General features: G+C 33.8%; 1 pseudogene; it reads left to right on the forward strand.

Annotated features, from left to right (window-relative positions):
- The first annotated feature begins 14059 nt into the window (after window positions 1-14059).
- LOC106322745 lies at window positions 14060-14502 on the forward strand (annotated as a pseudogene).
- The last annotated feature ends 221 nt before the right edge of the window (window positions 14503-14723 follow it).

Here is a 14723-nt window from a genome sequence, read left to right on the forward strand (position 1 = left end):
GCTTTATATTACTTTAAAAATGTTAAAAAATAATAAAAAATGTTGTTAACAAAAGATATTTCAACTAAATCATAAAATAATATAAATAAAATAGAACACAAAAACATCATAGTTTTAGATATACATGTTTTTAAGTCGGGTGCAAATCGGTTCTTATCGGGTCGGGTCTATTTGGGTCGGTTCTTTTCGGGTCCGGGTCTATTCGGGTCGGTTCCTTTTCGGTTCCGGTTCTTTCGGGTAAAAAAAATTTAGATCCAAAAGGTACTTGTAAATTTTCGGTCCGGTTCCGGTTCGGGTATTTATGGGTCGATTCCGGTTCGGGTCTTCGGGTCCAGGTTAAAATGCCCAGGCCTAGCAAGCAATAGTCACATTGTCCATAACTGAAGCCGAATATATGGCTTCCTCAAATTGTGCTTGTCAAGCTATTTGGTTCAGACGTGTCTTAATGGAGCTAGGATATGAGGTATATGGAATTATTGTCATTCTCTATGACAATACATCGACATGTGTTAGATTTCACTTTCTATGAGACCTAGTTAGTGATGGAGAAGTTAGTTTGGAGCATTGTGGTTTAGAGAAACAAGTTGCAGACATCTTTACTAAACCACTAAAAGAAAAGTGTTCTAGAGGATGAGGAGTAGGCTTGAGATTTGCTCAGTTGGAAACAAACTAAAACTTGTACAAAAAGTGCAGTAAGGGTTTGTTGGAGCAAATCAGCACGAGAAGATAGGAGAAGGTGGAGTTACAAGTTTGAATTAGTCTTTCATGTTTTAGTCTGATCAAATAATGACCGAGTTTCTTGGTCTAAGTTTTTTAAGTTAGTTGCATCTATTAGGAGGTTTTTTTTTTATTGGTTGTAAGCTTATTTAAGAGCCATGGCTTTCGTTGAATAAGAACATAGTTTCATAAAGCAATGAACAGTTAGCAATTACAGTTTTGTCTCTTGTCTTGTTCTCTCTCTCAGTTTTCATTTCTTTGTTTCAACTGGTATTATATTTTTCTTTTCTTGGTTCAGGTAGTGAGAACATTCTCTATGCTGTCTCATGTGTTTACGTGGGTCTGGTGCAATAACTATTTTCATAACCTATAATCTAAAATATCTACAAAAAAAAAAAGCCTTAATTTTTATGAAAAGTATCCTAAATACTAACTAAAATTTAAGAATTTTTTTCAAAACCTGGTGCAAATGCACTTTTGGCACTTGCCAAGAGCCGGGCCTGCTTCTTTTGGAAAAGAAATTAAGTCATTCGACCTTCAACTATCATATGGTAAATAAAAATCGAGACTTAGATCTACTATAAATAGAGAGTATTCTTCGGTCTGATAAAGATCTTCTCTCATTTTGCGTTTTTATAGCTAAGTGTTTATTTTTGGAAGCCATTAGACCATCTCCAATGGTTTATCCTATTTTTTTTTTTAAAAATATAGTAACTTCATAATAGGGTTGAACTATATTTTTATGGTACTCAATTTTAAACGAAAAAATAGAGTGATGAATACGAAAAAAAGACTCTTTATAGAGTAAACTTATTTTTTTATTTTTTTTTTGTAACACTTTTTTCGCTCTATTACAAATAAAAAAAATAGAATATTATTGGAGTAATTTTACTATAAGCTATATTTTAGAGTGAAAAATAAAATACCATTAATATAGGTTGACTTTTTAGAAACTATTCGGTAGTGGATAAATCCATATGCACTACTGGACAGAGAGAACAATCCACACTATCGGGTCTGAGATAGGCCTGGTAAAAGCTAAGGATGTAAACCAAGGAAGGGTCAGAGTCTTTATCAATGACCTCAAACCATAAGAGATGTTTCTAGACATTAGTCCACCATCTGGAGAGGTAAATAAAGTTGAACTTGAGTACAAGAAGCTAAAGGATCACTGCTTCTCCTGCCACTCTCTTTCCCGTAATAAAAGGAGTGCCCTCTCAAGCGCCACTCTTTGGAAAACCGTTTTAATCACATGGGTATCAGTCACTTTTGTACGTTAGATCACTTAGATACATTCAAGCTCTCTAAGGATTAACAGAAGCGTTGTAGAGGTCATACCTCAAACTACTTATATAGAGATAGATTCAGTCTAACCAATATAGGAGAGACGACCGTGTTCTCGCCCATTTGGGAATAGCCCGAGAAGCTTGACCCCCTTTGATCCCCAACGTATTTAAAACCAATAGACCACTATACACCTCTTCTAAAGGACAAGGGAAGATTTAATTTGAACCTCAGGGATGGGAATCGCGAATCATATGCAATGAGTAAGAACGCATTCCCTCTAGGCAGCACAGACTGACGCAAACCTCCTGCTTCTCATAGACTTTCTCATATTCCAGTGATCACTCTAGAGTGTGAGAGAAGTTGTGGGTTGAAAAGTGACTCAGACTCAGTCCTCGCATTCCCCTTCACCAAAACCTGCTAGAGATTATGTCCTATCACGATACTAAACTCATTAGGAAGTTGACAATAAAGGTAGGTAAATCCTACGCTAACGATGAATACAATTGGAGACCGAGGAGCATGATTCTATGGCTCCAGAATTGAGATCGAAATACAATCTATTTCCATGCTATTATAAGAAGAAGGCAGCTGTCAATAAATTCTCAGTTATAGAGAATTAAGTTCATTGCGTTTCAAGAAGATGGACAAAAAAAAATTAAGATTCCTTAATCTAACCCTAAAAATACAAACAATATTACAACATATGTTACCAAACCTTAAACCAAAGAATATCATGACTCACTACATTCACTCGCTTATTTTAAAACAATTCAGTTTTACAAGATCTTAATTTATATGGTTTTGCTAATGTTTATAATTACATGATTTCAATTTTGTCCCCATAAAAATATTTTTTACAAAAATTTTTAAATTATTTTCAAGATCTACTTCTTGAGAAGATTTTAAGAGAAGTATTCTCACAGAAAACATTAAAAACATTGAAGACTTCCCAAGATTATGGTTTTTTGTTTTATTATCACCTTCGTCTTCCTCAAGTATTCACAATTTTGTAATTGTCATCAATACACCAACCACCATGAACAACCAATTTGAATCTCTTAATGCACCTAGAAATCGATTTACACACTTTCTTTCTCAATTCTTATGAACCAAAAACAACATCTCTTTACTTTCTCTCCATATTCATCCAAAAAACCCAAGATTTTGATTCTAAAAATTTTATGGTTCATAAAGCCATTGAAGCTTACGATTCTTGGTAGGTCACTTTTGTTTGAGATTCTGAGTGCTTGGAGAAGACTTTCATGTGCTAAAAAGTTATCTCACAGGTTGATACTATGAAATTAGTTTTTTTTCCAGATATGTTCGTCCAAACGACTTCTGGGTAAGTCGTCTGGCTGTAGACGACTTACATGGAAGTCTTCTGGCCAATGCAGAGGTCAATTTTGCAATTGAATTTTAAACTGGACCCTGACCCGCGCGCCAGCGCGGATATGAATTTTCAGTTTATGGTTATTTATTTAACTAAAGGATGTATTTGTAATATTTGATGTATTATATTCACCAAGTAAATAATTTTTTTGGCATCTTAAACCATCTATTTATGATGAATATTCGATATCAAAAACAAAATTGAACAAATAGACGTAATTAGAGAATTGTAGACGATATATAAAAACAATGGTTATTAATGTAAAATATGAAGAAATATTATATCATGACTTAGTATGGCATAAAAGATTATAAATTAGTTATACATGTTTAAAGAAAATAAAATGATTTTTAAACTTCTATGAAAAACTTAATATATAAATAATGGTGATGAATTAGTCATCAAATTGTAAATAATTTCATACTTTTGTTAATAATAAATTATTTATAGTCTTTGTTTTTCATCAAGATAATTAATAAATGTCCATAACATTAATATGTTAAAAGGACATATTATGAAAGCCCATGTTGTAACCGTTTTTTTTCCGGGAAGTGTCAAAAAAAATTACATTTAACTCTTCATTTTGTTTAAGTTCTGTGTCGGTAAAAGATTAAAAAAAACTATCTATCTTTTTCAATGTTCAATTTGAAGCTTATTATGCGGAAATCATACGCAAATATAGGCAATTGGTTGGAATCTCTATATCTTTATATTCTTATAAATTTTAAATTTATTGTTTCCTCTTCTGTATGTAAATCAATTACCGAAGTAATAGATCAATTGGTTGGAATCAAACATATTCTTATAATTAGTGTAATTATGGTTACAGTTTCTATATTTAATAGGTACATTAAAGATACGACTTTGAAGATATTATGTTTTGATTAATAGAAGATATTTGATTTTGAGTTTGTATTTATTGATTTGTTTTTTATAAAGCTTAGTGGGATGATTGGTTGGTTGATACATCCTATAAAGAAAACGAAAACTATAGGTGGTTTGACTATTGTACATCGATCGATGCATGATGTAAGTTGACTATATAAAACTTGAGCATGATCATTTCAAACTAAAGTATAGGTAGATTATATGCATTTGTTAAATTGTACTTAATATATTTTAAATATTACATAAGTCAAGTGATTCACGTTATCATAAAAATAAAATTCAAGTTCATTATTGGGCCGTACTCGTCCGTAATAAGCTACGTTAAATATGGGGTTTGAATGGTAACCAAGGGAACGAAGAGGAACACTACATTCCTTAACGTTCCTCAAAAATGTTACCATTTATAAGAAATATTTTTTTCTTCTTCATTCTTTCTCATTCCCTTTTTTGTAGAGAATTATAATGCAAATTTGTTCCTTGTTAATTTTGATAAGGAACTATCTTTCCTCATCATTCCCAAAATTTTATTCCTATTCATTTTTTTCCTATTCATTCCTAATGTTCATCGATGGTTACCAGTCACACCCATGATGTATTTTTAGGTTCATTTAATGACATTAAGTTTAAATTTGATTAAGGAAAACTCATTAATTTAACTGGAAAAGACAAACATTAAAATAGGTAGGTTCATTTAATGACATTAAATTTAAATTTGATTAAGGAAAACTCATTAATTCAACTGGAAAAGACAAGCATTAAAATAGGTAGGTGTTTTCTAGACGACTTACATGGAAGTCATCCATCTTTGTTTGTTAAAAAAAAATTGAGACGACTTACAGGTAAACGGGTTAGTTTTGCATTTGATCGGATTGTGTCAGAAATCTGATTTTTCCTGGACGACTTACATGTAAGTCGTCTCAGGTTAGTTTTGCAATTGAAAAATAAAATAAAAAAAAATATTTTTGTCTAGAAGACTTACACGGACGTCGTCCATCAAACGACTTCCACAAAAGTCGTCCATGATTTTATTCCGAGATTCTGGTCAAACTCTGCTTATCTTGGACGACTTACGTGTAAGCCTTCTAGAAAAAAATAATTTTTTTTGTTTTATTTTTAAATTGCAAAACTAACTTGAGACAACTTACATGGAAGTCGTCTAGGTATAACAAAATATTGATTTTTTAATTTTAAACTGGATGACTTACATGTAAGTCGTCTAGGAAAAGTCAAATTTCTGATATGCAAAACTAAACCATTTTTCCTAGACGACTTACATGGAAGTCGTCTCGAATTTTTTTTTTAACAAACAAAGATGGACGCCTTTCATGTAAGTCGTCTAGGTTAAAAATCAATTGCAAAACTAACCTAAATGGACGACTTCCTAGAAGTCTACCAGACGACCTTCGTGGAAGTCGTATGCGTCAATGTTTAATAACCTTTCATTTTCTTTAAAACTATAAAGACTTTTTAATTTTTTTTTTTGTTAATTCATGTATATTAGTCAATATTGGGGTTACTGAATGAAATTTATAACTTAATTGGTGATATTTATAAGGTTACCAACATTCATGCTTAGTAAAGTTTCTAGCTAAGTCTTCTACGTTAGTTTTTGTAAATTTGTTAAGTAACTTTAAGATATGTTTATTTAATTTTCAAAAGTGTTAAGTAACTTCAAGAATATTAAGTAACATGGTTTAATGTATCTTCTCAGATCATAAGATATACTCTTTACTTATGTATCTAATGAAAGTGTTCTAGCTTTGAACTTATGTAATGTTTTATCTTTTATGAATTTGACTAAGTTTTCTTGAGAATTCTTCTCTCTTAGTTGTAATAAATTTGATTAATTTTTTTGTGTTATTGTGTTTTTGTATTGAAGTTGTATCAATAACTTCAATTATGTCAAGTAATTTTGGCAAGATATTGTCGTGGAAAATGAACATATTTACCAAACTTTTTCATTAATATCTCTTCAAATTTACAAAAAAAAAGTCACAACTAAAGGACTACACCTGCAAATCACAAAACTAACCACAAACAAAGGTATTATAAATCATTCCTCTACAAAGACAAGTTTAGACTCCACTTGATATGGAAGAAGACCCCGTCTGAAGACTTCCTGGAAGTCGTCTAGAAGACTTCTTTGAAGTCGTCTGGAAGATTTGTTGGAAGTCTTCTAGTGCATTATATTTTAGAAGACTTCCGAGAAGATTTCCCATAGGTCTTCCAAAGTCTGATTCAGATATGAAAAACATGTATATCAAACCCAGATCTGTAAAACCTGCATATCATATCAAAAAAATGTTCAAATGCCTTAAAACAGAGAAAATGAGTGGAAAATTAGATAGACATACTTTTATAGAACACACAAAGTACATATCCAAGTGGAAGATGAGAACCATCTGATTAAAACTTGCAAAAAAATATAGATTAGTGAGAAAGACATGAGACAAAAATGAAAAATTCATATAAAGTTTAGTGTTTTCAATTCAAAGAGATTAGAGTGGGTTTGGAGAGTTTTAGTTTGGGAAAAAAGTATGAATTTTATGCAACAGGAGGTTACCAAATGAAGAAAAATCAACATAAGAACTTACCAAAACGCTCAGATCTATTATGAAAGAGAGACATGAGAGAAGACTCCGTCAGAAGACTTCATGGAAGTCGTTTGAAAGACTTCCTGGAAGTCATCTGGAAGTCATCTGGAAGTCTTCCTGGAAGTCGTCTGGAAGTCTTCCTGGAAGTCGTCTGGAAGTCTTCTAGCCCAGAAGTCTTCCGGATCTGAAAAACCTGCATATCCAAATCCAGATCTGAAAAATCTGCATCTCCAAAAACGTTCAAATGGCTTAAAAACAGAAAAAATGAGTGGAATATTAGATAGATCTACCTTTATAAAACACATAAAAATATATATCTAAAATTAATAAATCTACTTTTAAATGAGTGGAAGATGAGAACCATATGATGAAAAACCTGCAAAACAACATAAACTAGTGAGAAAGACATAAAACAAAAATAATAAATTGATATAAAGTTTGGTGTTTATAAGTTCAAAGAGATTAGAGAGAGGTTTGAGAGTTTTAGAATGAGGAACATACCATTTTTGTTGCAGCCATTTGAGATGAGGGGAGAGAATGTGTAAAAAATATTTTATATATGGAGATAAAAATTTCAATAAGGTTAAATATTTTTGATCAGAAGACTTACTAGACGACTTACTTGTAAGTCGCCCAAAAGACTTCAATATTTTTTAGCTAGAAACTAAAATACTTTTAGCGGGAAACTAAAATGTTTTTAGCGGGAGTTAGAAGACTTCCCAGACGACTTACATGTTAGTCGTCTAGACCTTAAACATAACCTCTAAACTAAATTAATTAACTAAACACTTCATAAAATCAAATTAAGCTTAAAAAGTGTTTACTATACACAGAAATAATCACATGTAGATAAAAATTTAATTTTTCAAAAAAATATTTAAGCTTTCCAAAATCTAACCATAAAAATACATACAATACTACAACATATGTTGTCAAATCCTAGACCAAAAAATATCATGATTCACTACTTTCACTCATCTAAGTTGAAAACAATTCAATTTTATTATATCTTAATTTATATCACTTAAAACTATTTATAATTACATGATTTTAATTTTTCGCTTATCAAAATATTTTTTACGAAAATTTTAAATTATTTTTAGGATCAACTATACCAGACGACTTTCGTGGACGTTGTCCATAAGACTTAACAGAAGACTCAGAAGACTTATCGGAAATATATTCGTAAAAATGAGTTTTGTTTTTTGTTTGGTCACAAGGGGTTACCTGTAATTTCACAAGGTTTTTGGGTTACTTTTACATTTGAGTCATATTTGGTAAATCACCTTTTTTTTTTTCTTTCTCATTCTCTATGTTTCTCTTCTTTATTGTCTCAGATCAGAAACGGGGAAAGCTTGATAATATGAGCACAACATATGTTCAACTTTGTTTCTCAGAAGATTCAAAAGGACATAGGCTGTATAATCCAATGGCTAAAAATATTGTGGTGAGAAGAGATGTAGTATTTGAAGAAACAAAGGGATAGGACTGTGGAGAAGATCAAGATCATCACGGTGCGGATGAACTGACTTGGAAGATGATGACGTTTTCTAGGAAGAAAGTGAGAAAAAAGATAACAACGGTGGTGGTGGTGATGAGATAGCATAACCTGTGGAAACTGTAGAAACTGTAGAAAGAGCTCAAAATGAGCAGAATGTGGAAGTCATGGAGGGAGGAGCACCACGATATCTTGTTGAGGACGAAATAAAAGAAAAAGTGAATGTTTTTTAAATGAATTCAACTGATCCATCAAGCTTTGAAGTAGCTAAACAGTATCAAAATGGAGGGAAAGCAATGAATGAGGAAATAAATTTAATCGTGATGAATGAGATATGGGAACTTTTTTCCTCCTATCTGAAGCTAAATGCACTAGTGTAAAGTGGATCTACAAGACAAAGTTGAATCAGCATGGCGGAACAATCAAGTATAAAACGAGGTTTGTAGCGAAGGGGTATTCACATGAACATGGAATAGATTACACCGAGGTGTATGCTCGTGTTGCTCGCATGGACACCATCATGACCATCCTAGCCACAAAAGCTCAGAAAGCTTGGGACATACACCAGACTGACATGGAATCAGCCTTCCTCCATGGTATTCTTCCTGAGGATATCTACATACAACAACAAAAAAGGTATATAGTAGATAGACAAGAAGACAACATATATAAACTTCACAAGACACTATATGGCATTAAACAAACTCCAAGGGCATGCTTAGTCGCACTGGAGAGTACTTTTTTGGTAAGTTTCATGAAGTACTAGAATGAATAAACCTTGTTTCTCAAGATCAAAAATCAAGGTAACGTCTCGATTTCCAGTGTCTATATCGATTATCTTATTTATACAGGGAGCCTCGTGTATATCACCACCACAAGGCCTGATATGAAATTCTACGTAAATTTGTTAAGCTGGTTCATGTCAAATCCTACAAAGATACATTTGCAGGCAGTAAAGAAGGTCTTGAGGTGTTTGAAAGGCACAACTTATTTCGGTATATAGTACAACAAAGGAGGAATGGGAGAATTACTTTTCAACAATGATAGTGATTTCGCAGGGTATGTTGATAGTAGAAAGAGAGCTTTGGGGTATGAATTTCTTATGGATAATGTTGTTGTAGCATGGTGTTCAAAGAAGCAAGCAATAGTCACATTGTCCATAACTGAAGCCGAATATATGGCTTCCTCAAATTGTGCTTGTCAAGCTATTTGGTTCAAACGTGTCTTAATGGAGCTAAGATTTGAGGTAGATGGAATTATTGTCATTCTCTATGACAATACATCGACATGTGTTAGATTTCACTTTCTATGAGACCTAGTTAGTGATGGAGAAGTTAGTTTGGAGCATTGTGATTTAGAGAAACAAGTTGCAGACATCTTTAAGAAACCACAAAAAGAAAAGTGTTCTAGACGATGAGGAGTAGGCTTGAGATTTGCTCAGTTGGAGACAAACTAAAACTTGTACAAAAAGTGCAGTAAGGGTTTGTCGAAGCAAATCAGCACGAGAAGATAGGAGAAGGTGAAGTTACAAGTTTGAATTAGTCTTTCATGTTTTAGTCTCATCAAATAATGACCGAGTTTCTTGGTCTAAGTTCTTTAAGTTAGTTGCATCTATTAGGAGCTTTTTTTTTTCTTTTTTGGTTGTAAGGCTATTTAAGAGCCATGGCTTTAGTTGAATAAGAACATAGTTTCATAAAGCAATAAACAGTTAGTAATTACAGATTTGTCTCTTGTCTTGTTCTCTCTCTCAGTTTTCATTTCTTTGTTTCAACCGGTATTACATTTTTATTTTCTTGGTTCAGGTAGTGAGAACATTCTCTATGCTGTCTCATGTGTTTATGTGGGCCCGGTGCAATAACTATTTTCATAACCTATAATCTAAAATATCTGCAAAAAAAGCATTAATTTTTATGAAAAATATCCTAAATACTAACTAAAATTTAAGAATTTTTTTCAAAACCTGGTGCAAATGCACTTTTGGCACTTGCCAAGAGCCGTGCCTGCTTCTTATGGAAACGAAATTAAGTCATTCAACCTTCAACGTTCATATGGTAAATAAAAATCGAGACTTAGATCTACTATAAATAGAGAGCATTCTTCGGTCTGATAAAGATCTTCTCTCATTTTGCGTTTTTATAGCTAAGTGTTTATTTTTGGAAGCCATTAATGACCTCAAACCGTAAGAGATGTTTCTAGATGGTAGACCAATGTCTAGAAACATCTCTTACGGTTTATCGGGTCTGAGATAGGCCTGGTAAAAGCTAAGGATGTGAACCAAGGAAGGGTCAGAGCCTTTATCAATGACCTCAAACCGTAAGAGATGTTTCTAGACATTGGTCTACCATCTGGAGAGGTAAATAAAGCTGAACTGGAGTACAAGAAGCTAGAGGATCACTGATTCTCCTGCCACTCTCTTTCCCATAATAAAAGGAGTGCCCTCTCAAGCGCCACTCTTTTGAAAACCGTTTTAATCACATGGGTATCAGTCACTTCTGTACGTTAGATCACTTGGATACATTCAAGCTGTCTAAGGATTAACAGAAGAGTTGTAGAGGTCATATCTCAAACTACTTATATAGAGATAGATTCAGTCTAACCAATATAGGAGAGACGACCGTGTTCTCGCCCATTTGGGAATAGCCAGAGAAGCTTGACCACCTTTGATCCCCAACGTATTTAAAACCAATAGACCACTATACACCTCTTCTAAAGGACAAGGGAAGATTTAATGTGAACCTCAGGGATGGGAATCGCGAATCATATGCAATGAGTAAGAACGCATTCCCTCTAGGCAGCACAGACTCACCCAAACCTTCTGCTTCTCATAGACTTTCTCATATTCCAGTGTTTACTCTAGAGTGTGAGAGAAGTTGTGGGTTTAAAAGTGACTCAGACTCAGTCCTCATATTCCCCTTCACCAAAACCTGCTAGAGATTATGTCCTATCACGATACTGAACTCATTAGGAAGTTGACAATAAAGCTAGGTAAATCCTACGCTAATGATGAATACAATTGGAGACCGAGGAGCATGATTCTATGGCTCCAGAATTGAGATCGAAATAAAATCTATTTCCATGCTATTATACGAGGAAGGCAGCTGTCAATAAATTCTCAGTTATAGAGAATTAAGTTGTCATTGCGTTTCACGAAGAAGGACAAACAACATAGACAATTGTAGGTGGTTGGCACTATATTAAGACGTTAATTTCTACGTCTATGAATAACTAGCTTGCAAGCCCCGATGATAATAAGATCTAATTAGCAGTCTTTGCTTTACATGGGGAAAAATCCTCGGGGCCGTATTAGGCAATAAAAATTTGTTGGCCCCTTAATAGATGCAACTAACTTAAACAATTTAGACCGAGAAATTCGGTCATTATTTGATCAGACTAAAACATGAAAGACTAATTCAAACTTGTAACTCCACCTTCTCCTATCTTCTCGTGCTGATTTGCTCCAACAAACCCTCACTAGACTTTTTTTTACAAGTTTTAGTTTGTCTCTAACTGAGGAAATCTCAAGCCTACTCCTCATCCTCTAGAACACTTTTCTTTTAGTGGTTTAGTAAAGATGTCTGCAACTTGTTTCTCTAAACCACAATTCTCCAAACTAACTTCTCCATCACTAACTAGGTCTCATAGAAAGTGAAATCAAACACATGTCGATGTATTTTCATAGAGAATGACAATAATTCCATCTACCTCATATCCTAGCTCCATTAAGACACGTTTGAACCAAATAGCTTGACAAGCACAATTTGAGGAAGCCATATATTCGGCTTCAGTTATGGACAATGTGACTATTGCTTGCTTCTTTGAACACCATGCCACAACAACATTATCCATAAGAAATTGATACCCCAAAGCTCTCTTTCTAGTATCAACATACCCTGCGAAATCACTATCATTATAGAAAAGTAATTCTCCCATTCCTCCTTTGTTGTACTAGATACCGAAATAAGTTGTGCCTTTCAAATACCTCAAGACCTTCTTTACTGCCTGCAAATGTATCTTTGTAGGATTTGACATGAACCAGCTTAACAAATTTGCATAGAATTGCAAATCAGGCCTTCTGGTGGTGATATACACGAGGATCCCTGTATAAATAAGATAATCGACACACTGGCAATCAAGATGTTACCTTGATTTTTGATCTTGAGAAACAAGGTTTCTTCATTCTGGTACTTCTTGAAACTTTCCAAAAAAGTACTCTTCAGTGCGACTAAGCATGCCCTTGGAGTTTGTTTAAGTCCATATAGTGCCTTGTGAAGTTTATATATGTTTGTCTTATTGTCTTTCTACGACATACCTTTTTGGTTGTTGTATGTAGATATCCTCAGTAAGAATACCATGGAGGAAGGCTGATTTCATGTCAGTCTGGTATATGTCCCAAGCTTTCTGAGCTGTTGTGGCTAGGATGGTCATGATGGTGTCCATGCGAGCAACACGAGTATACACCTCGGTGTAATCTATTCCATGTTCATGTGAATGCCCCTTCGCTACAAACCTCGTTTTATACTTGATTGCCTCGTCATGCTGATTCAACTTTGTCTTGTAGATCCACTTTACACTAGTGCATTTAGCTTCAGATGGGAGGAAAAAAGCTCCCATATCTCATTCATTATGATTTAATTTATTTCCTCGTTCATTGCTTTCCCTCCACTTTGATACTGTTTAGCTTCTTCAAAGCTTGATGGAATAGTTGAATTCATTTCAAAAACATTCACTTTTTCTTTTATTCGTCCTCAACAAGATATCGTGGTGCTCGTCCCTCCATGACTTCCACATTCTGCTCATTTTGAGCTCTTTCTACAGTTTCCACAGGTTATGCTATCTCATCACCACTACCACCGTTGTTATCCTTTTTCTCACTTTCTTCCCGGAAAACGTCATCATCTTTCCAAGTCAGTTCATCCGCACCATGATGATCTTGATCTTCTTCACAGCCCTATCCCTTTGTTTCTTCAAATACTACATCTCCTCTCACCACAATATTTTTAGCCATTGGATTATACAGCCTATATCCTTTTGAATCTTCTGAGAAACAAAGTTGAACATATGTTGTGCTCATATTATCAAGCTTTCCTCGTTTCTGATCTGAGACAATAAAGAAGAAAAACATAGAGAATGAGAAAGAAAAAAGTTTGAGGATGAGTAAATAGAAAAACCAATAAAACAAAGCTCTCTATGGAAAGACCTCACAGTCTTAACTAAAGAGTCAAATCCGATTTTGCGCTCGTGAAATATGAGTGATGTTAAGGTTTGAAGTGTTAGCAAGTGTCACTTTGAAGGTTTTTATGCTATTTCCCTTAATTAATTTGCGTGCATGTAGTTTTCGAAGTCTTAAAAAAAAAAATACAAATAAATTAGCCTTGACCCAGTAATTTGAAATACCTGAAAGAAAATAATTGAATAATCACTTTCGTAATTTTGATAAACAAATGGTTAAAGTTGACCCTATGCATGAGTTCTTTTACCTTCTGACTCTATTATGCATGAGCTTTTACCTTCTGACAAAGGAAACATTTATTTTGGTCAACATCTTTATTAACACCAAAACGTTTTTTGCCATTAAAAATAAACCCATGCCTCACTATAAATACTCAGTAACACATCTCAACAGCTACATACTTACTACAATTTCCTAACTTGGTTTGATAAAAATTCTAAAGACCAGACCCAGATATGGCTTGCAAACTTCTTTGCCTCCTCGTCGTCTTCGCCATCATCACCTTCGTTACCCACGGTATTTATATTTTGTATACGTAATATAATAAAGACTTTTATGGGTGTTTTTGTTTACAATAGTATAATATTATATTTTCGTTGGAAAATTTGGAAGGGTCTGAACCACATTGTGGACTTAATGACGTATCTCTGAGACAATCGAAGTCCGGAATGGGTGAGAGCAAACCGGTGTGGAAAGTGACACTGTACAACCCATGTATATGCTTGCTCACTAACTTAAACTTGTCATGCACCGGTTTTGAATCGGTCGTGCCTGTTGATACGTTGATAAAAACCGGTGACGTGTGTGTTCTCAACAAAGGTATACAGACTTCGTTTTCAAATATGCATGGGATACTAGCTTCGAGTTCAAGGTCATTGATGGCACGTTTTGCGCATGAAAGCTTTCGAGTTAATTCGAGCTTAATTGAACTGATGTTATTTACTCAAAATATGTTTAGAATTTTTGATATGAATAAAAAATAATTTCTTTAATATTGAGTTTTATTAGCTATTTGGCACGAACTTGATTTTTTTTTATCAGAACAGTACAACATTCTTAAACCATCAAGCATGTATTTTGCCGTAAGTGAGTTTAATTAATTTTTAGGGGCCAAAATAG

This window comes from Brassica oleracea, chromosome C2, assembly GCF_000695525.1.
Source record: "Brassica oleracea var. oleracea cultivar TO1000 chromosome C2, BOL, whole genome shotgun sequence".
Classification (NCBI taxonomy): domain Eukaryota; kingdom Viridiplantae; phylum Streptophyta; class Magnoliopsida; order Brassicales; family Brassicaceae; genus Brassica; species Brassica oleracea.